General features: G+C 49.2%; 1 protein-coding gene across 2 annotated transcripts in view; it reads right to left on the bottom strand.

The window, feature by feature from the left end:
- The window catches only part of itgb8 (integrin, beta 8), a 200250-nt gene that overhangs the window by 46720 nt on the left and 129499 nt on the right, over window positions 1-24031 (bottom strand). The window lies entirely within an intron of this gene.

The following is a 24031-nucleotide window of genomic DNA, read 5'->3' as shown; positions in this document are numbered from 1 at the left end:
AACCCCTCTTCATCAATCACGTGGCCACAATACGATATCTGTTTCTTAAAAAACTCGCACTTGGGGCGATTGACTCGTAGCCCATGTTCACGTAGTCTAGTGAGCACCTGCTCTAGGTTGGCAAGGTGTTCACTGTCATCTTCACCTGTCACTAGGATGTCGTCCAAGTAACACTGAGTCCCCGGAATCCCTTGCAGGACTTGTTCCATCGCTCTTTGCCATATCGCTGGAGCTGATGCTACTCCGAATACCAGTCGATTATACTGGTAAAGACCTTTGTGAGTGTTTATCGTGAGATACTTCCTAGAGGATTCTTCAACCTCCATCTGCAAATATGATTCTGCTGGGTCAATTTTTGTAAAATGCTTCCCTCCAGATAGTGAGGCGAAGATATCTTCTATCCTTGGAAGAGGATATTGTACTGTGTGAAGGACTGGGTTCACCATCACCTTGAAGTCCCTACAGATGTGAACCTTCCTTGGCTCCTCAGACTTATTGTTTAACGTTTTCTTCATGGCAGGAACGATGGGTGTCGCCCACTCGCTCCAGTCTACCTTAGATAACATGCCTGCATTCTCCAGATTCTCCAGCTCTGCCTCGACGGCTGGGCGAATTGCATATGGTGCCGGTCTTGCTTTGAACAATTTGGGAATTGCATTCTCCTCTACTTTTATCGAGGCGGTTACACCTTTAAGAGTGCCCAGTTCTTGTTGAAATACCACTTTGGCGTCAGCTAAGATTGTTGACAATCGTCCAGGAGTGACGTCGTCATCCTTTTTACCAGCCACCGTCAGTGCCTGAATGGAGTGCCAGTCTAAACTTATCTTTCTGATCCATTCACGTCCCAATAACGGTGGTCCACCATCTTGCAGAATGTAGAGATACAATTTCCGTATTTTCTTGCCGTTGTATTCAACAGGCACCCTTATTTTTCCTCTGGGGTATACTTTTTGCCCCGTATACGTCCTCAAGACAATGGATGTCTCTCTCAAGGGTATGTGTGAGAATAGCCGCTCGTAGTCTCGTCGATTCATGACGGTTAGAGCTGATCCTGTATCCAATTCCATTTTGACTTGGGACCCTGCTATCGTGAGGGTGACCCAAATGGTTCGGTGATCCTCTTTTGCGATTACGTTGTCAAGTTTGAGACAGCTTAGTCTCTTGTTCCCGGATTCACTATCGCTCATCTGGTCTTCGGAACCACTGTCCGTCATCTTTTGTACTTTCCTGTACGGTTCCTTAGTAGCCTTTTTGTTGTCGTTGGTCTTCTTCCCAGACCTGCAAACTCGTGCAATGTGTCCCATCTTTCCGCATTGCCTGCATATTTTGTCCTTGGACCAGCAGTCCTTCTGGTCATGGTTTGTTCTGCCGCAGCGATAACATTTTGCAAATCCCCATGTCATTTCGTGGGTGCCGCATTCCTGTGGCTTTTGTTGTATTTCCGCAGCTCCCCTTGCTGCTGCTTCGTACAATACTGCCACGCTGAAAGCCTTATCTAGCGTCAGCTCTTTCTCTGAGAGTAACCTCTTCTGGGTTCCTTCACTCCGGAGTCCACAGACAAATTTGTCCCGTAAGGTATCTGCCAGTCCTGCTCCGAACTGGCAGTGCTTTGATAGCTTGCGTAGTTCCGTAAGGTAATCAGCATTGCTCTCATTTTTATGCTGATTTCTCCTGTGGAATTTAAATCTTTCTGCTATTAGCAGCGGTGTAGGATTTAGGTGTTCCTGTAGGATAGCAACAATTTCGTTAAAACTCTTCGCCTTCGGTTTGGCTGGAGTAATCAGGTCCCGCAATAGGCCGTACGTTCTTGTGCCCATTAAATTTAGCAATACTGATGCCTTTTTCTCATCGGCTATTTCGTTTGCCTCGCAATATACCTCGACTCTTTCCACATACGTGGTCCAGTCTTCTATTGCATTATCGAAGGCAGTGATATCGCCAGTCTTTGGCATCTTGAAAATCTAAGATGGCGCCTCCCGCGCTTTGCCTTCGTCCCTGATGGATCAAAATGGCACCTCCCGCGCTTTTCCTTCTTCCCCGCCGAGTTAAGATGGCGCCTCCCGCGCTTTCCCGCCGCTGCCGCTGCTGCCAACGCTGTTGCTGGCGATTATATTTATTTTACTATCCTGTAATGGCGACGCCCTATGGTCTTCATGCCTCCCCGATCGCTGCTGCCAACGCCGCTCTCCACGGTATTTTTATTTTTCTATCGCGCTTCAATATTTGCTCCGTTAATTGAAGAACCGTTCCCGTCATGGAGCAGACCCTCTGGGACACTTCCCTCCCTCTTCTTAGGTCCGAACACTGCCCGGCTTCGAAGCACCGGCCGCGCCCTGTGTGCTCCACCCTCTCTCTCTCTTTGCTTCCCGACTCGCTGCCCGGCCCCGTTGCAGGGCCACCCGATCGAGCTCTAGCCCGCCGCAGCCCAGGAAGGATGAGTGCACTACCTGCCACCAGCCCGATTAGCTGGGAAACCACAGACTAGAGAACCAAGCCTGGCTCTCGACAGTCTCTCCTGCACTTTTCAATTCGATGATTTGGAGGGCGGTTGCCCACGGGCGACGCCCGTTTCTCGAGTTTCTTTGGATTATTTTTTTTTCTTTCTTCTGTCTTCGACCTTCAATAACGTCGTCTGAGGTGCTGCCGAGTTGCAGGTAAGTTCGTTTCTTACTCGTCGCCAGTATTATGTCCGTGTATAATTGAGACACGGACTGCAGGAGTTGATTATAACAAGTCTTTACTGAATGGAGACAACCTGGAAACTGAAACTACAGAAGCCTGCTAGGACCTTTTATACAGGGGTGGTCACTGCCGGTACTGCAGTCTGAGACCAGTTATTCCCTTAAAGGTACATACACAACACTTATGTTCCAGTAAACTTGGATTTCACATTCACACTTGGTTACTTAAAGGAGCCTAGGTTATGGACAGGGTAACATTTTTAGCTGAAGAACCCAATTACCACTTTCTTTGTTAATAGTATATGAAACCAAGCTCTTTCTATCCTTTAGTTGCAGCTTGCAAAAATAGGAACTGTACCCTGCTGACGGTACCTGGCTCACGGTACCCGGCTCACGGTACACAGCTCATAATCAGTCAAATGTCAGTTATGTACTTACTCACAAAACTAATTCTCTGCCAAGTTCTACAAAGCACATGTTGCTGCATGTACAGGAAGCCAGATTGTAAATTACATTTTGTAACCACCAGGGGGAAGCCACTTAATTAATACAGTACACATTTAAACAACAGGGTATTAACATTTTGATACAGATCCATAAATACAGTCACACTGTAGGGGTCATTTTATGAATTTGTATTCCCTGTGTGGGGCTTCGCTTGGAAGTGATCAATATTAAGAATTCAGGCATGTGCTCTACATGATTTTCCATTCATTAAAACTTTTTCTTTCCAAAGTATTTTGAAAGAAAATGTGGAAAGTTTTATAGTGCAACTGAACTTAAGTTGACCACAGTGAGTTTATCCTTCTGAAGAAAGAAATTCAATGTGAAAGAAAAACCAAATGCAGCAACAGCCAACAATCCACAACACGTGATACTCTAAAATGTTAAACGACATATTGGGCCAAATCTTCCTGGAACAATTATGCCGGGTTAACAACGCACACCATTACTGACAGGAACATAGGAACAGGAGTAGGTCATTTAGCCCCTTGAACCTGTTCTGCCATTCAATGAGATCATGGCTGATCTGTGACCGAACTCCATATATACTCTAAATAATAGAAAAGAGTGAATTCATGTGCAAATTGGCAAGCTGATTCAGGGGATAAAGAGATACGGCACGTGTTAAGAATCTCCAGAACTTGCTGGTCGATTTACACCGCACGCAGAGAGATGCCCCTTGCCTGCAAGATTTGTTCCGGTACATATGACCTGAGTTGTGAGAAGTAGAGTTGGGGACTCACAATATGGATAATAGTGCAGAAAAGCAGTGCAGCAGAAAGTGCGACAGGAGACCACTGCTGTATAAAATAGAGCAGGAGACGTGAATAATGGCAAGTGGAGCAAGGATGTGGAACGCAGAGCAGGACCCCACGTATTAGGCAGAGTGGCGTGCAGGAGACCAGAATGATGGAGAGTGCGGCAAGAGAACGAACTATGGAAGTTCGAGCATAAGATCAATGCTCGAAAATGATAGAAGTTTACAGCAGAGACAGTGACCTTTCAACCCACTGCGCCAGCATTCTGAAATAGTCCTCAGTGGAGCAGGTTAAATGGTAGCTGGTCAGCACCTGGCGGCTCCAGGGCTAGGAAATGATGTGGGTGATTTAACTGCCCACACACCCAGATTCCACCAGGTGGATGGAAGTTAAAATCATCGCCATGGAAATTAGTGCAACTATTCAATGCTATATCAAAAAGAGTAAATTCAAACATACATTTGCACTTGTAGGTGAGGGAGTACTGCAATCCACAGGTGCTTTACTTGCACATGAGGTAACCCCTCCCCCAACAGCGGTGCACATTTCACATCTATTATATGGGTATATACATTACACGTTTAATAAATTAACAAAACTGGATGACATTCTATGGTTAAAACGATAGTAAAATACTGCGGATGCTGGAAATCTGAAATAACAACAGAAAATGCTGGAAAAACTCGGCAGGCCAGGCAACATCCGTGGAGAGAGAAATAGAGTCAACGTTTTGGGTCGAAACCCTTCTACAGAACTGAGAGAAAAGGCAGGAAATGAAACAAAAGGCAGTTTGGGGGCTGGGAAATGGGGGAGGGGATGAAAGAAGAGACATTAAGAGATATTCAAGGTGAGATGAGATAGTAATAGGACAGGTAAAGAAACAGATGATGGCTCTAGATGAAGTGTGAAATGTGCTGGCAGAGTGAGAGACAGAGCCATGTGGGAGAGAGAGAGAGAAAAAGGAAAAGTCACAAACCAAAAGTATGGATAAAAAATATAAAAATATGATAGGGGCCGAGGTTATGATCTGAAGTTGTTGAACTCGATATTGAGTCCGGAAGGCTGTAAAGTGCCTAATCGGAAGATGAGGTGCTGTTCCTCGAGTTTACAGTGAGCTTCCGTGGAACAATGCAAGAGGCCACAGACGGTGAGATGAGTGGGAATGGAACGGTGAATTGAAATGACAGGCGACCGGAAGCTCGGGGTCACCCTTACGGACTGAATGGAGGTGTTCCGCAAAGCGGTCACCCAATCTGCGTTTGGTCTCCCAATTTAGAGGAGACCACATCGTGAGCAGCGAATACAGTATATTAGGTTGCAAGAAGTACAAGTAAATCGCTGTTTCACCTGGAAGGGGTGTTTGGGGCCCTGGACAATGGGAAGGGAGGAGGTATATGGGCAGGTGTTGCATCTCCTGCGCTTGCACGGGAAGGTGCCAGGCGAAGGGGAAGGGGTGCTGGGGGTGATAGGGGAGTGGACTAGGGTGTCTCAGAGGGAGTGGTCCCTACGGAATGCTGAAAGGGGAGGGGAGGGGAAGGTGCATTTGGTGGTGGGATCACGTTGGAGGTGGCGGAAGATGATCTGTTGAATGTGGAGGCTGGTGTGGTGAAAGGTGAGGACAAGGGGAACCCTATCATGGTTCTGGGAAGGAGGGGCAGTGGTGAGGGCAGAAGCGCGGAAGATAGAACGGACACGGTCAAGGGCCGTGTCAACCATGGTAGAGGGGAATCCTCGGTTGAGGAAAAAGGAAGACATGTCGGAAGCACTGGTGTGGAAGGTGGCATCGTCGGAGCAGATGCGGCAGAGATGGTGAAACTGGGAGAATGGAATAGAGTCCTTACAGGAGGCAGAGTGGGAGGAAGTGTAGTCCAGGTAGCTGTGGGAGTCAGTGGGCTTGTAGTGAATGTTGGTCAATAACCTATCCCCAGAGATGGAGACGGAGAAGTCGAGGAAGGGAAGGGAACAGTAGGAGATGGACCATGTGAAGATCAGGGAAGGGTGGAAATTGGAGGCAAAGTGAATGAAATTGTCTAGTTCAGGGCGAGAGCAGGAAATGGCACCGATACAGTCATCAATGTACTGGAAAAAGGTGAGGGAGGGGACCCGAGCAGGCCTGGAACAGAGAGTGTTCCACATATCCCACGAAAAGGCAGGCATAGCTAGGACCCATGCGGGTACCAATAGCAACACCTTTAATTTGGAGGAAATGAGTGGAGTCAAAGGAGAAGTTGTTCAATGTGAGAACAAGTTCAGCCAGGCGGAGGAGGGTGGTGGTGGATGGGGACTGGTTGGGCCTCTGTTCAAGGAAGAAGCGGAGCGCCCTCAGGCCATCCTGGTGGGGGATGGAGGTGCAGAGGGATAGTACGTCCATGGTGAAAAGGAGGTGGTTGGGACCAGGAAACTGGAAACTGTTAAAGTGGCGGAGGGCGTCAGAAGAACTGCGGATGTAGGTGGGAAGAGACTGGATAAGGGGAGCAAAGATAGAGTCGAGATAGGAAGAGATAAGTTCCGTGGGGCAAGAACAGGCTGAAGCGATGGGTCTACCAGGGCAGTCCTGTTTGTGGATCTTGGGAAGGAGGTAGAAGCGCGCTGTGCGGGGTTGGGGGACTATGAGGTTGGTGGCCATGGGGGGGGAAGATCTCCAGAGGAGATGAGGTCAGTGACAGTCTTGGAAACGGTGGTTTCCACCCTTCCCTCACCTTCACATGGTCCATCTCCGACTCTTTGCTTCCCTTCCTCGACTGCTCCATCTCCATCTCTGGGGATAGGTTATTGACCAACATTCACTACAAGCCCACTGACTCCCACAGCTACCTGGACTACACTTCCTCCCGCCTCCTGTAAGGACTCTATTCCATTCTCCCAGTTTCTCCGTCACCACCGCATCTGCTCCGACGATGCCACCTTCCACACCAGTGCTCCGACAAGTCTTCCTTTTTCCTCAACCGAGGATTCCCCTCTACCATGGTTGCCGCAGCCCTCGACCATGTCCGTTCTATCTCCTGCACTTCAGCACTCACCCCTGCCCCTCCCTCCCGGAACCACGATAGGGTTCTCCTTGTCCTCACCTTTCACCCCACCAGCCTCCACATTCAACGGATCATCCTCCGCCATTTCCGCCACCTCCAACGTGATCCCACCACCAAACACATCTTCCCCTCCCCTCCCCTTTCAGCATTCCGTAGGGACCGCTCCCTCCAAGACACCCTAGTCGACTCCTCTATCGCCCCCAGCACCCCTTCCCCTTCGCCCGGCACCTTCCCGTGCAAGCACAGGAGATGCAACGCCTGCCCATATACCTCCCCCCTTCCCACTGTCCTGGGCCCCAAACACCCCTTCCAGGTGAAACAGCGATTTACTTGTACTTCTTGCTATTATGTCCGTGTGTAATTGAGACACGGACTGCAGGAGTTGGTTACAACAGGTGTTTACTGAGTGGAGACAAAACTGGAACTACTATGCAAAGTTACTGCACAGGCTTATATACAGGGGTGGTCACTACTGGTATTGCAGTATACAGGGGCTGCAGAATATAGTTCCTTCTGCAAAGTACATACACTACAATTCCTCCCCTTTTAGCTAAACAGTACATAACATTCGATTAATAATTGAATAACATATTTACAATTACAGTTGCTATATACATTAGCTGAAGTTAAGCAATTATAAGTTCAGTCTTTGAGGAGGCTTAAGAACATAAGAACATAAGAAATAGGAGCAGGAGTAGGCCAATCGGCCCCTCGAGCCTGCTCCACCATTCAATAAGATCATGGCTGATCTGATCCTAACCGCCAATCCACTATCACAGAACCATCTCCTGAATCTAACAGAATTAGACACATGAAATAGGAGCAGGATCAGGCTACACGGCCCCTGGGCCCGCTCCGCTACCCACAGGGCCATGACCGATCTGAACCTAGACTCATGTCCAAATTCCTGCCCGCTCCCCATAACCCTTAATTCCCTTTACTTCGAGGAAACTGTCTATTTCTGTTTTAAATTTATGTAATGATGTAGCTTCTACAGCTTTTTGGGGCAGCATATTCCATGGACCTACCACCCTCTGAGTGAAGTAGTTCCTCCTCATCTCAGTTTTGAAAGAGCAGCCCCTTATTCTAAGACTATGCCCCCTAGTTATAGTTTCACCCATCATCGGGAACATCCTCCCCGCATCCACCCGATCCAACCCCTTCACAATCTTATATGTTTCAATAAGATCGCCTCTCATTCTTCTGAACTCCAATGAGTAGAGTCCCAATCTACTCAACCTCTCCTCATATGTCCATCCCCTCATCCCCGGGATTAACCGAGTGAACCTTCTTTGTACTGACTCGAGAGCAAGTATGTCCTTTCTTAAGTATGGACACCAAAACTGTACGCAGTATTCCAGGTGCGGTCTCACCAATACCTTGTACAACTGAAGCAATACCTCCCTATTTTTATATTCTATCCCTCTAGCAATGAAAGCCAACATTCCATTGGCCTTCTTAATCACTTGCTGCACCTGCATACTAACCTTTTGAGTTTCGTGCACCAGGACCCCCAGATCCCTTTGTACTTCAGTACTTTCCAGTTTCTTGCCATTAAGATAATAACTTGCTCTACGATTTTTCCTGCCAAAGTGCATAACCTCACACTTTCCAGTATTGTATTCCATCTGCCAAATCTCTGCCCACTTACTTAGCCTGTCTATGTCCCCTTGCAGGTTTTTTATGTCCTCCTCACTCACTACTTTCCCTCCCATTTTAGTATCATCTGCAAACTTTGATATGTTACACTCGGTCCCCTCCTCCAAATCATTAATATAGATTGTAAAGAGTTGGGGACCCAGCACTGACCCCTGCGGAACACCACTAGTTACTGATTGCCAGTCTGAGAATGAACCATTTATCCCAACTCTCTGCCTTCTGTTAGATAGCCAATCCTCTATCCATGCCAGAATATTACCCCCAATCCCGTGATTTTTTATCTTAAGCAATAATCTTCTCTGTGGCACCTTGTCAAATGCCTTTTGGAAGTCTAAATACACTACGTCCACTGGTTCCCCTTTATCCACCCTATATGTTACTTCCTCAAAGAACTCCAGCAAATTTGTCAAACATGACTTCCCCTTCATAAAACCATGCTGACTTTGTCCTATTAAATTATGATTATCCAAATGTCCTGTTACTGTCTCCTTAATAATGGACTCCAAAATTTTACCTACCACAGATGTTAGGCTAACCGGTCTATAGTTTCCAGCCTTCTGTCTACTGCCCTTTTTAAATAAGGGTGTTACATTAGCAGTTTTCCAGTCTGCTGGGACCTTTGCCGAGTCCAGGGAGTTTTGGAAAATTATTACCAATGCATCCACAATCCCTACCGCCACTTCCCTCAAGACCCTGGGATGTAAGCCATCAGGTCCAGGTGATTTATCTGCCTTGAGTCCCATTATTTTACCGAGTACCACTTCCTTAGTGATTTTGATCATATTTAGCTCCTCCCCCCCTTTAGCCCCCTGTTTGTCCAGTGTTGGGATATTCTTAGGCCTAGAAATTCAGTTGGTTGCGCCAGCCATTAGCGCCTTAGGAGGAGTAGATGTCGGGCGCTAGGCGCCTAGCGCCCGGTCGCAGCACGATCTGCGCCTCGCCCCAACTTCACTAGAGATTTAGCGGCGGCGCAAAGGCTTTGCGCGCGCTCAGCTGCGCGCGCAGATCATGACGTCATTTCCTCGTGCAACGCCTTTTGTGCGCCCCGAACCGGAATTTCAGTGGCAACGCCCCATTGTGCGCCTGGCGCCCCTAGCGACTGTTAGAGTGGAACGGTGCTCAGCCGATGCGGGGCGCGGGGGGCGCAAATTAAAGGGCACTCCTCCTGCACTATAAAAGGCTGCCATTTTGCAGCACTCCTTCTTGAGAAACAGATCTTTGGCGAGAGACCAAGGTAGATAGCTTTCTGCTTTGGCCCAACACTCAGACAGGTACTTCTGGCTTCAGGCCACAGCTTTCCACTAGTATTTGCCTTCATTGACATCTCATTGTTTGCCAGCATATTATGGGGGCTGCAATGGGTGTCAACGCTGGCTTTCTCAATTATATCCAAAGGGCTCACAGACGCCGTGAGAGAGTGGCAGCCCTGGCTAGACGGAGAGGGGGCAACAGGCGTCGGCAAAGGAGGCCTTACCCACCCAGGGTATACCGCCAGCAGTTCTCCTATCTCAACATGTCTGAGGAGCAGTGTGTTCGGAGGCTGCGATTCAGAAGGGACGTGGTCACAGAGATCTGCCAGCTGCTTGGCGGTGATCTGCAGCCACAGCTGAGGTGCAGGACGTCTCTGTCGGTGGCAGTGAAGGTGACGGTGGCTCTCAACTTCTATGCCACCGGCTCCTTCCAATCCGCTACTGGGGACATTGCCAACATCTCCCAGTTCGCCGTGCATTGCTGCATCCGCCAGGTGACCAATGCCCTTTTCAAAAGGAGACGTCAGTTCATCTCCTTCTCCATGGCCCTTGCCAAGCAGCAACAGCGTGCAATGGGCTTTGCAGCATTCGCGGGCTTCCCCATGGTGCAGGGCGCCATTGACTGCACGCATGTGGCTTTGCGGGCACCTCTGGAGAATGCCGAGGATTACCGCAACTGGAAGGGCTACCATTCGCTGAACGTCCAGCTGGTGTGTGACCACAGGCAGCTCATCCTAGCTGTCAATGCCCGCTTTCCAGGCAGCAGCCACGATGCCTTCATCCTGCGACAGACTTCTGTGGCAGACATGTTCCAGGCACAGCCTCACCCACGAGGATGGCTTATCGGGGACAAAGGCTATCCTTTGTGTACCTGGCTGATGACCCCGCTCCGTGCGCCCAGCACCCCTGCTGAAGAGGGATACAACGACAGCCATCAAGCGACCAGGAACATCATCGAACAAACAATCGGCGTCCTGAAGCAACGGTTCCGCTGTCTCGATCATTCCGGTGGAGCCCTACAGTATTCGCCGGAGTGAGTCTCCCATTTCGTGGTCGTTTGCTGCATGCTGCACAACCTGGCTATCCGCAGGACTCAGGCACTGCCACCAGAGATTGGAGGACCACCTCAGGAGGAGGAGGAAGACCAGCACAGGAAGGAGGCACAAAGTGCAAGGGCCGCCCGTCGCCGGCTTATTGAACGTCGGTTCTAGGCCCCCTCTCAGGGAATGGCTTGTGCCAATGTCAGCAGATGAATGTAGCCGCTCCGCAAGCCCTCAGCCGAGCAGGGCAACCAGGACTTAACAAAAACACCATGCACAGTGCAATTTAACAACAATAATTTATTGAAAACCTCTGCCCTTCCCACATTACATGCTCATGTGGAGAAGCCCCCTCCAAAAACAAAAAACTACCAGTCTCGGCCTTAGAAAAAGAAAGAAAGACACCACTCTCGGCCTTACAAAAACACAACAGGCATTTGAGCATACCTTCTACTTTTTGCCCTGCAAGGGCGATGCCTTTCGCATCCTTGCCTGGCCCCTGCCTGCCCTGCAGCTCCTCCTCAATGGGAGTCCAGTGGCTGCAGCAAGGCTGGGGGAAGGCTGCTGAGGGGCAGATGGCGTGACGGCAGATGCCCTTGGGGGTCGGCCTGCACCAGCTCTGGCCTTGGAGTGGCCGGCTGCTGACTGCTCCAACTCTGGCTGGGTGGCAGCAGTCTGTCCAGCGGCTCGTGGCAGCTGCAATGGCGGAGTGGCAGTGCCGGCTGCAGGAATGGTGCCAACCTGGCAGATCGCAGGTGCTCGCTGGTCGCCTGATACAGTGGCACTCGCACGGGCCAGCACTGCAGCATGCGCAGCAAACAGCTGAAGGACAGACTGCTGGGCTGCTGCTGCGCGGCGGGTGCCCTGGCGATGCCTGGCTGATCCAGCGAGGGTGGCAGCAGTTAGTGCCCGTGTGGCCCTGGTCTGTGTCCGCATGACACCAGCCAGTGAATGGACGGCACGACTGAGCACTTGGCTAGAAGCCGACTGTGCTGCCGCGAAGTCCTGCAGACTCCTGGCCTGTGCTGCACTGAATTGTTCCAGACGCCTGGCCTGTGCTGCACTGAATTGTTGCAGACTCCTGGCCTGTGCTGCTCCGAATTGCTGCACACTCCTTGACAGAGACTCTATGGAGTCAGGCATCCTTGCCACTGCAACCATGAGCTCAGTGTGCCTGCGCTCAGCCTGGACGGCCATTTCCTCTAGGAGGCGCACCTCCTCTGCGCTCACCGTTGCAGGACTGGAGGCCGCACTCACCCTCTGGGGAGAAGTCCGCCGAGCTTCCACACCCCTCCCGCGTTGCTGCAGGCCACTGGGCCCCGGAGCTTCACTCTCCTCCGACCCTTCCCCCCGGCTCCCCTCCAGGGAAGACGTGTCCCCTACATCGCCATGGGCTGGCGCGGCTGAGGGTGGCACTGATGGGCCGGCTTCCTCTTCCTCCTCCTCGTCTTCCGAAGGGCTGACAGTGGCAGCTTGAGGGCCCGCCTCCTCACCTGGCGATTCACCATCTGAAAGCAGGAAGGCACAAGAGTAGCTTTAGAGTGAGGACAGGGCGGCAGCGAGGGAGGCATGAGTGCTGCCATTCACCGCATTGGTCGGACAGTGGCAAAGGATGGTGATCTGATGCACAAGTGGAACGAGAGAGGTCCAAAAGGTGATGCCCTTACCATTGGTGCCCAGAACAGGGTCGGCATCTCCACTGGCGACGGGGCCAATCAGCCGGCCTGCCATAATGCGCTCCACACGCTGGTCGAGGTCAGAGAGCTCTTTGAGGTCAGGACGGCCTCCCCTGGTCTCAGTTCGGTTGCGCCGGTTGTGCGCCACCTTGGCCTGCAAGAGAAAGGACGGCCTCTAAGTACAGTGTGAAGCCCTGATCTTGTCTGCACTGCCTCCCATGGTCGAATAGCTTGTACAGTGTGTAGCCCTGATCTTGTCTGCAATGCCTCCCATGGTCGAAGAGCTTGTGCAGTGTGTAGCCCTGATCTTGTCTGCAATGCCTCCCATGGTCGAAGAGCTTGTACAGTGTGTAGCCCTGATCTTGTCTGCAATGCCTCCCATGGTCGAAGAGCTTGTACAGTGTGTAGCCCTGATCTTGTCTGCAATGCCTCCCATGGTCGAAGAGCTTGTACAGTGTGTAAAGTGCTGAATGTGCAAGTGATTTTCATGCCAGTCCCATAGCTGCTGGATGAGGGCTGGCCATTAGGGCTTTCAGGTCCCTTTGCCAATAAAGTGAGGTGCACATGCAAGGATGAGGAGGACACTGGAAAGGGTACTCACCCTGACAACCTGAGTGAGGTCGTTGAACTTCTTCCGGCATTGCACAGGAGTCCTGGCAACCACGCTGTTGGAAGACACCCTGTTGGAGGCCTCCCTCCAGGCTTTCCGGTAGGCGCTGGGCAGCGGCCTCTTGCCACCTTCTGGAAACAGAACATGGCGCCTGCGCTCCACTCCACCAACCAGCAGCCTCAGGTCACCGTCGCTGAAGCGCTGCACTCTCTCCCTGGCCTTCTCCATAGCCCTGGGCGTTGTGCAGGTGAAGCTGAAGTGGTCAAGCCTAGGTTGAGGGCTGCAGTGTGCAGGGCGTGGCAGGCAAACAAATCGACCCTCCCCCTTTAAGAGCTGACCGGCGCCAGAGTGTCTGCCGTCAATCAAGAACTCGCCGCACCGGCGCTGCGCCCGGCCTCGGGGCTATCGCTCAGCACCGCCGGCTTAGCGCCTAAAGATAGTCGTGCATCGCCTGTTTTAGCGCAGCAGCAACCTCTTGGGGCGATGTGACTGAATATCGGCGAAGGGGGCGCGACTTTGCACCGGGGGCAAACTTTAGCAGCCACCCGACTTTAGCGCCCCAAAAGTGGCTATACTGAATTTCTAGGCCTTAGTGTCTTCTACTGTAAAGACTGATAAAAATATTCATTCAGTGTTTTTGCCATCTCCATATTTCCCACCATTAATTTCCCGGTCTCATCTTCTAAGGGACCAACATTTACTTTAGCCGCCCTTTTTCTTTTTATATAACTATAAAAACTCTTACTGTCTGTTTTTATATTTTTTGCTAATTTACTTTCATAATCTATCTTCCCTTTCTTAATCAATCTTTTTGTTATTTTTTGCTGCCTTTTAAAGTTTTCCCAATCCTCTATCCTCCCACTAGATTTGGCTACCTTATATGCCCTTGTTTTTAGTCGAATACTATCCTTAATTTCTTTACTTAGCCACGGATGGCAGTCTTTTCTTTTACATCCTTTTCTTCTCAGTGGAATATATTTTTATTGGAAGTTGTAAAATAACACCTTAAATGTACACCACTGATCATGTATCGTCTTACCCTTTAATCTATTTTCCCAATCCACTCTACTCCATTCCGCTCTCATACCTTCATAGTCTCCTTTATTCAAGCTTAGCACGCTTGTTTGAGATCCAACCTTCTCACCCTCTAATTGAATATGGAATTCAACCATGTTATGGTCACTCATTCCAAGGGGATCCTTTACTAGGACATTTTTAATTAATCCTGTCTTGTTACACAGGACCAGATCTAAGGTTGCTTGCCCCCTGGTCAGTTCAGTTACATACTGCTCAAGAAACCCATCCCTAATACACTCAATGAACTCATCCTCAAGACAGCCCTGCCCAATTTGATTTGTCCAATTAATATGATAGTTAAAATCCCCCATAATTATAGATGTTCCCTTATTACAAGCCTCAACTATTTCCTGATTGATACTCCGTCCAACAGAGTTGCCACTGTTCGTAGGCCTATAGACTACGCCCACTAGTGTTTTTTTCCCCTTATTATTCTTTACCTCCACCCAAACTGTTTCATTATCCTGATCTTTTGACCCAATATCATTTCTCTGTATTACAGTGATTCCTTCCTTTATTAACATAGCCACCCCACCTCCCCTTCCTTCCTGCCTGCCCTTCCTGATCGTTAAATAACCTGGTATGTTTAATTCCCAGACATTGTCACCCTGCAGCCATGTTTCTGTAATGGCCACAAGGTCATACCCATATGTAGTTATTTGTGCCATTAACTCGTCTATTTTGTTACTAATGCTACGTGCATTCAGATAGAGAACTTTCAAAGATGTTTTGTGACACTTAGTTCCTGCTTTTGCCCTTTTTATTACTTTACCTTTTACTCCATACCTTCTGCCCCTTCCTGACACGCTCTGGTTTTCAATTTCCCCACTGCTACCTAAGTCTTTGCTCTCTAGGAACCTCCCCCCCACTAGTTAGTTTAAAGCCCTCTCTACAGCCCTAGTTATATGATCCGCCAGGACTCTAGTCCCAGCACTGGCCAAGTGAAGCCCGTCCCAACGGAACAGCTCCCTCCTGCCCCAGTACTGGTGCCAGTGTCCCAGGAAGCAAAACCCATTTCTCCCACACCAGTCTTTGAGCCACGCATTTAACTCTCTAATTTTATTTGTCCTAGCCAAATTCTCTCGTGGCTCAGGTAATAATCCAGAGATTATTACCCTTGTGGTTCTGCTTTTTAATTTGGCCCCTAGCTGCTCAAACTCCCTCAGCAGAACCTCCTTCCTTGTCCTATCTATGTCGTTGGTACCAACATGGACCACGACAACTGGATCCTCCCCCTCCCACTCCAAGTTTCTCTCCAGTCCAGAGGAGATGTCCTTAACCCTGGCACCGGGCAGGCAACACAGCCTTCGGGACTCTCGCTCTCGGCTGCAAAGAACTCTATCTATCCCCCTAACGATACTATCCCCTACCACTACAACATTTCTTTTAACTCCCCCCACTTGAATGGCCCCCCACTCCACGGTGCTGTGGCCAGGTTGCTCATCCTCCCCGCAGTCCCTGTTCCCAACCCCACAGGGAGTAAGAGCCTCGAACCTGTTGGACAAGTGCAAGGGCTGCGGCTCCTCCAACACTACCTCCTGGATCCCCGTACCTGCCTCACTTCTAGTCACACCATCCTGACCCTGGCCACGGACTACATCTGAATTAATTAATCTAATTGGTGTGAATACCTCGTGATACACAGAGTCCAGGTAACTCTCCCCCTCCCTGATGTGTCTCAATGTTTGAAGCTCGGACTCCAGCTCTTCAACACGGAGCCAGAATTCCTCGAGCAGCCAACACTTACTGCAAATGTGATCACCGTGAGCATCAATGGTGTCCACCAGCTCCCACATATTGCAGCAGCAACACATCACCTGATCTCCCATTCTATGTAATTAATTACATTTATTAATATTATTCTTAAATACCCTCTGCCCCGATTCTAGATGGTGAATATCACACCTTAGAAATTATAAACCAAAGAGATTTAAGCTTCAAAAGGGAGAAATACTCACCAACCAATCACTTACCCGCTTTCTGGTGACGTCACACTTGGATTACTTTTTACCTCTCTCCTTCCCTCCGAGTTTCCAGACTGGAGACTGGTACGCCTTACCTGGGTCTCTGGGGCCTTTTATAGCCCCACTCTGCCGCTCGAGATTCCCGCCGACGCTGTGAGGCCTTACCTGGGTCTCTGGGGCCTTTTATACTCCGCTCTGCCGCTCGAGATTCCCGCCGACGCTGTGAGGTCTTACCTGGTCTCTTGGGCCTTTTGTAGCCCCGCTCTGCCGCTCGAGATTCCCGCCGACGCTGTGAGGCCTTACCTGGGTCTCTGGGGCCTTTTATAGCCCCACTCTGCCGCTCGAGATTCCCGCCGACGCTGTGAGGCCTTACCTGGTCTCTGGGGCCTTTTATAGCCCCGCTCTGCCGCTCAAGATTCCCGCCGACGCTGTGAGGCCTTACCTGGTCTCTGGGGCCTTTTATCGCCCCGCTCTGCCGCTCAGGATTCCCGCCGGCGCTGTGAGGCTTTACCTGGTCTCTGGGGCCTTTTATAGCCCCGCTCTGCCGCTCAGGATTCCCGCCGACGTTGTGAGGCCTTACCTGGTATCTGGGGACTTTTATAGCCCCGCTCTGCCGCTCAGGATTCCCGCCGACGCTGTGAGGCCTTACCTGGTCTCTGAGGCTTCCTGATTATGTCTGGATAACGCCTCTTTGGGGTATCAAGTTCTTCTGGCAAAGCTGATTCGGGATCAACGTCGTTGTTTGGTTCATCTGCTTCCAATATCACCGATTCTGAGGTAGATGCAATTGGTACTTCGGTTTCATCACCAGGTGTATCGGATCGTGGTGTGGATTTGACGTTTTCCAGTGACTCTAGAATCTGGTCAGCATGGTGTCTTACAATGCCCTCTCCAACGTCCACGGTATACATTAGAGGTCCTTGCCGTGTGCAGATCGTTCCTGGCTGCCATTTCTCTGTGCGGTAGTCCCGGGCCAAAACTGGTTGACCTATCTTAAAACTCCTGGTTGGCCTTTCATTCATATTCTGAAACTGCCTGTTCTCCACATCTCTTCTGATGTTTGGCTTAACCAAATCCAAGCGGCATCGTAGTCTTCGATTGAAGAACATCATGGCTGGAGTTTGGTTGGTAACCGCATGTGTTGCATTCCGGTAGGCAAACAAGAAGTTATTCACCTTGTGTTGTAGGGGTATGTCTTCATTACACATTGCCTTGATAGCCTTCTTGAATGTTTGAACGAACCTCTCAGCCAATCCATTGGTGGCTGGATGATATGGGGCGGATGTGTAATGCTTAACACCATTGTTCTTTAAGAACCTCCGGAACTCTTCAGACACAAACTGTGGTCCATTGTCGGAGCAAATCTGTTCAGGCAGCCCATTTCTGGCGAATATGGTTCGTAAGACTGTGATAGTTTTTTCTGTGGTGGTTGAGGACATTTTTATTACCTCTGGCCACTTTGAATGTGCATCCACCGCAATTAAAAACATCGAGTCCATAAATGGACCAACAAAATCAATGTGCACCCTTTGCCATGGAGATGAGGGCCACTCCCATGGATTTAGAAGGGCTTGTGGTGGGGCGTTTTGGACCTTCTGGCATCCTGTACAGCTCTTGGTCATCTCTTCGATTTCCCTATCGATTCCCGGCCACCACACAAACGCTCTGGCTAAGTTCTTCATTTTTACCCCACCCAGATGACCCTCATGAAGCTCATTGAGCACTCTATCCTTCAATTTGGGTGGAATTACTATTCTGGATCCACACATCAAGGTTCCTCTGCACACTGACAGCTGTTCTCTTCTCGGCGAGAATGCTGGCAACAGTGGTTCGCCATGTGCTGGCCATCCCTTCACCGTTAAATCATCGACCCTGGACAGTGTCGGCTCATTTCGTGTTTCCTTTTCTATGTTTGCATTCGTCACAGGTAGACATTCAACTATGGTCGAATGGAATATCTCCACAGGATCCACTGCAGGTGCTTCTTCCACCGTCGGCAATGGTAGGCGCGACAATCCATCAGCATTCCCATGCTGTTTAGTTCCTTTGTACTCAATGTCATATTGGTGTGCCCCTAGGAAAAGGGACCACCTCTGTAGCCGTTGTGCTGTCATTATCGGGACGCCCTTCTGAGGGTTGAAAATGGAGACAAGAGGTTGATGATCAGTTAGTAGAGTAAATTTCTGACCGTGCAGGTAGTGATTGAACTTCTTCACCCCCCACACCAGGCTGAGGGCCTCTCTGTCAATCTGGGCGTAGTTACGCTCGACTGAAGTTAATGAGCGTGACGCAAAAGCTATCGGCCTCTCTGAACCATCAAGGAATTTATGTGACAGTACCGCTCCAATGCCGTAGGGAGATGCATCACACGCCAGTCTTATCGGTAGTGATGGGTTGTAGTGAGCCAATACTTCTCTTGAAGTGATTAGGTCTTTACTCTTCTGAAAGGCCCGCTTACATTCATCGCTCCATTTCCATGCTACTCCAGTTTGTAGTAGAGCATTCAGTGGGTGCAGAATTGTGGACAAATTCGGCAAAAACTTATGGTAGTAATTCACCAATCCGAGGAATGACCTCAGTTGCGACACATTTTCAGGCGCTGGAGCCTTAACTACCGCTTCAATTTTGTCAGGGGACTTATGTAACCCCTATTCATCAATCACGTGGCCACAATAAGATATCTCCTTCTTAAAAAACTCGCACTTGGGGCGATTGGCTCGTAGCCCGTGTTCTCTTAGTCTAGTGAGCACCTGCTCTAGGTTGGCAAGGTGTTCACTGTCATTTTCACCTGTCACTAGGATGTCGTCCAAGTAACACTGAGTCCCCGGAATCCCTTGCAGGACTTGTTCCATCGCTCTTTGCCATATCGCCGGAGCTGATGCTACTCCGAATACCAGTCGATTATACTGGTAAAGACCTTTGTGAGTGTTTATCGTGAGATACTTCCTAGAGGATTCTTCAACCTCCATCTGCAAATATGATTGTGCTAGGTCAATTTTTGTAAAACGCTTCCCTCCAGATAGTGAGGCGAAAATATCTTCTATCCTTGGAAGAGGATACTGTACTGTGTGAAGGACTGGGTTCACCGTCACCTTGAAGTCCCCACAGATGCGAACCTTCCTTGGCTCCTCAGACTTATTGTTTAACGTTTTCTTCATGACAGGAACGATGGGTGTCGCCCACTCGCTCCAGTCTACCTTAGATAACACGCCTGCATTCTCCAGATTCTCCATCTCTGCCTCGACGGCTGGGCGAATTGCATACGGTACCGGTCTTGCTTTGAAAAACTTGGGAATTGCATTCTCTTCTATTTTTATCAAGGCGGTTACGCCTTTAAGAGTTCCCAGTTCTTGTTGAAATACCTCTTTAGCATTAGCTAAGATTTTTGACAATCGTCCAGGTGTGACGTTGTCATCCTTTTTACCAGCCACCGTCAGTGCCTGAATGGAGTGCCAGTCTAAACTTATCTTTCTGATCCATTCACGTCCCAATAACGGTTGTCCTCCATCTTGCAGTATGTACAGATACAATTTATGTATTTCTTTGCCGTTGTATTCGACAGGCACCCTTATTTTCCCTCTGGGGTATACTTTCTGCCCCGTATACGTCTTCAAGACAATGGATGTCGCTTTCAAGGGTATGTGTGAGAATAGCCGCTCGTAGTCTCGTCGATTCATGACGATCAGGGCTGATCCTGTATCCAATTCCATTTTGACTTGGGACCCTGCTATCGTGAGGGTGACCCAAATGGTTCGGTGATCCTCTTTTGCGATTATGTTGTGAAGTTTGAGCCAACTTAGTCTCTTGTTCCCGGATTCACTATCGCTCTTCTGGTCTTCGGAACTACTGTCCGTCATCTTTTGTACTTTCCTGTACTGTTCCTTAGTAGCCTTTTTGTTGTCGTTAGTCTTCTTTCCAGACCTGCAAACTCGTGCAGTGTGTCCCATCTTTCCGCATTGCCTGCATATTTTGTCCTTGGACCAGCAGTCCTTCTGGTCATGGATTGTTCTGCCGCAGCGATAACATTTTTCAAATCCCCATGTCATTTCATGGGTGCCGTATTCCTGTGGCTTTTGCTGTATTTCCGCAGCTCCCCTTGCTGCTACTTCGTACGATACTGCCACGCTGAAAGCCTTATCTAGCGTCAGCTCTTTCTCTGAGAGTAGCCTCTTCCGGGTTCCTTCACTCAGGAGTCCACAGACAAATTTGTGCCATAGAGTATCTGTTAGTCCTGCTCTGAACTGGCAGTGCTTTGATAGCTTGCGTAGTTCCGTAAGGTAATCAGCATTGCTCTCATCTTTATGCTGATTTCTCTTGTGGAATCTAAATCTTTCTGCTATCAGCAGCGGTGTAGGATTTAGGTGTTCCTGTAGGATATCAACAATTTCGTTAAAACTCTTCGCCATCGGTTTAGCTGGAGTGATCAGGTTCCGCAATAGGCCGTACGTTCTTGCGCCCATTAAGTTTAGTAGTACCGATGCCTTTTTGTCATCGGCTACTTCGTTTGCCTTGCAATATACTTTGACTCTTTCCACATATGTGGTCCAGTCTTCTATTGCATTATCGAAGGCAGTGATATTGCCAGTCTTCGGCATCTTGGAAATCTAAGATGGCGCCTCCCGCGCTTTGCCTTCTTCCCCGATTGAACAAAATGGCGCCTCCCACGTTTTGCCTTCTTCCCCGCTGGATTAAGATGGCGCCTCCCGCGCTTTCTGTCTTCTCCGCTGCTGCTAGCGCTGTTGCTTGCGTTTTTATGCCTTGATGGCGACGCCCTATGGTATTTCCCGTCGTCAGAGCAAACCCTACGGGACACTTTCCTCCCTCTTCTCGGGTCTGTACGCTGCCCGGCTTCGTAGCACCGGCCACGCCCTGTGTGCTCCACCCTCTCTCTCTGTCTCCTCTTCCCGACAACGCTGCTCGGCCCCGTTGAAAAGCCACCCGATCGAGCTCTAGCCCGCCGCAGCCCAGGAAGTATCAGTGTACTACCTGCCACCAGCCCGATTAGCTGGAACACCATAGATAGGATAACCAAGCGCCGCTCTCGACAGCCTCTCCTGCAAATCTTCAAATCCGATGAATCAGAGGCGGTTGCCCACGGTCGACGCACGTTTCTTCTGTTTGTTTTTTTTTCTTTCTTCCTTCTGGCCTCGACCTCTAACAACTTCGCTTCAGGGATGGATCCCCATGAGGTGGTGCAGAACTGTAGGTAAGTTCGGATCTGCTCGTCGCCAGTATTATGTCCGTGTATAATTGAGACACGGACTGCAGGAGTAGGTTACAACAGGTGTTTACTGAGTGGAGACAAAACTGGAACTACTATGCAAAGTTACTACACAGGCTTATATACAGGGGTGGTCACTACTGGTACTGCAGTATACAGGGGCTGCAGAATATAGTTCCTTCTGCAAAGTACATACACTACACTTGCAACCTAGTATACTGTATTCACTGCTCACGATGTGGTCTCCTCTACATTGGGGAGACCAAACGCAGATTGGGTGACCGCTTTGCGGAACACCTCCGTTCAGTCCGTAAGGGTGACCCCGAGCTTCCGGTCGCCTGTCATTTCAATTCACCATTCCATTCCCACTCAGACCTCACCGTCTGTGGCCTCTTGCATTGTTCCACGGAAGCTCACTGTAAACTCGAGGAACAGCACCTCATCTTCCGATTAGGCACTTTACAGCCTTCCGGACCCAATATGGAGTTCAACAACTTCAGATCATAACCTCGGCCCCTATTATATTTTTATATTTTTTATCCACACTTTTGGTTTGTGACTTTTCCTTTTTCTCTCTCTCTCCCACATGGCTCTGTCTTTCACTCTGCCGGCGCATTTCACACTTCATCTAGAGCCATTGTCTGTTTCTTTACCTGTCCTATTACTATCTCGTCTCACCTTGAATATCTCTTAATGTCTCTTCTTTCATCCCCTCCCCCATTTCCCAGCCCCCAAACTGCCTTTTGTTTCATTTCCTGCCCTTTCTCTCAGTTCTGTAGAAGGGTTTCGACCCAAAACGTTGACTCTATTTCTCTCCACGGATGTTGCCTGGCCTGCTGAGTTTCCAGCATTTTCTGTTTCTATGGTTAAAACTTTGCTTGTAAGAATGTGAGAACACACACAGTTGAATGAATGTCATCATTTCTTACAGGCTGTCGTTTTGTCCTCACTCCAGAAAACTTGTTTTGACAACAAAGCTCTGTTTGCAACACGGACAACTTTTCCAATACTCCACACGCAGCACTCCCCACACATTGATGTCACTAATCATCCTTCCATTCCACTAGAAACCCTGCTGACCTCTGCTCACAAATGTCCACCATATACAAAAAGCCTTGTAAAGAGCAGGACCTACAAAACTCACAAGCGTAGAGCAATTCTGGGGCCACATTTGTGCATGAAAATCGGCATTAAGAACCTTAATTTGGGTAGGTGGAGGCAGAAATTAGGGCAGGACATATTTAGGCCAAATTCCTGTCCCTTTTTCTGCTGTCAGAATTTCTGTTGTATTTAGTAATTGTGCTGCAAATGTGCAAGTGTTTTACGATGGCATGAAATAAGGGATATAGGTCATGTTATGTATTTCCCTCCATTTGAGTCCTAGTAACACTGGGCTCGAGGGATGCCTACGCTCCAGTGTTGCTAACAGAGCTAGGAGACATTTAAAAGAATGATTTGCCTACTACAATCGATCACAGCTTCTTGCTCATTTCTGCTGGCAGAGACACTGGGGGCAATTTTCACTTCAGGTGCGGCCAGAAAACCATCAATTATGGATCGGCCATTGTACACCCCGCCTGATCTTAATTTCTATTGACTTCAATGGAAGGGAAAGTCAGACAGGCAGGCAGGCAATCTGCAACCATCAGTTTTCCACCCTAGCCAAATGTGAAATTTACCATCATCATGGTAGGCCTTTATTGGCTAACCAGGGAATTATTTTAAAGTTTAAGTTCTGGTTTCTGAGGGCCATGGGCCCACTTATGCTCTGGCAAAGTGCTGCACGCATTTCCACATTCCGTGTGTGACAAGCACCCAAGTTGTGCTTAAAATGACACGGGAAACCATTAACAGCATTCATTCGTGCCTGGCCCTGGGATTTCAAACAGCGTCAGGGACACATCCTGATGTGCCTCAATGAATCCGAAGCTCGACGTTGACGGAGCAAAGCGAGGCTTTTATTAACTAAGAAAGTAATACACAGTGGAGAAGTGTCTCCCATCCAAAGATCTGCTGCACTGCCTGTGAGACAGTGCAGCCTGCTTAAGTAGTGGCCAGGTATGGGCGGAGCCCTACACACCATACAGTACAGGTGGGGAAATGAAACTGAAACTAAACTAAACACAGAGAATACAGTGCCTGAGAACACAGAGAATACAGTGCCTGATGAACGGCATATTTCATCACACATCCCAGATCTGCTGCAAAAGGCCTCCCACAGCATCTCAGCGCTTTCCTCGATAGTCGCTCGCTTTTGAGTAGCCTATACTCTAATATTTTTTAAGACTGACTAATATCAGATAACAATAGTCATTATTCTGTCATTGATAGTAACATTTGCATGTTGAATTATCATTGGCCCGCAGGCATCTGTAAGGAATACCTATTAGATTCACATGTGATCACATGCTGAGTTGTCATTGGCCTGCAGGCATCTGTAAGGACTGCTATTGTTTTGAAGACCCAGGCTAGGGGTCCTAACTCCATTTTGTCCCCACTGTGCTGTATGATTGAAATCACAGACCTGATGCTTCATAAAAGAGTTTAAACTGTAATACTCCA

Source organism: Somniosus microcephalus, chromosome 5 (genome assembly GCF_052327205.1).
Source record: "Somniosus microcephalus isolate GS21.2 chromosome 5, FLI_Smic_1.0, whole genome shotgun sequence".
NCBI lineage: Eukaryota > Metazoa > Chordata > Chondrichthyes > Squaliformes > Somniosidae > Somniosus > Somniosus microcephalus.
Note: the sequence above shows the minus strand (reverse complement) of the source record. Positions and strands in the feature narration are given on the sequence as shown.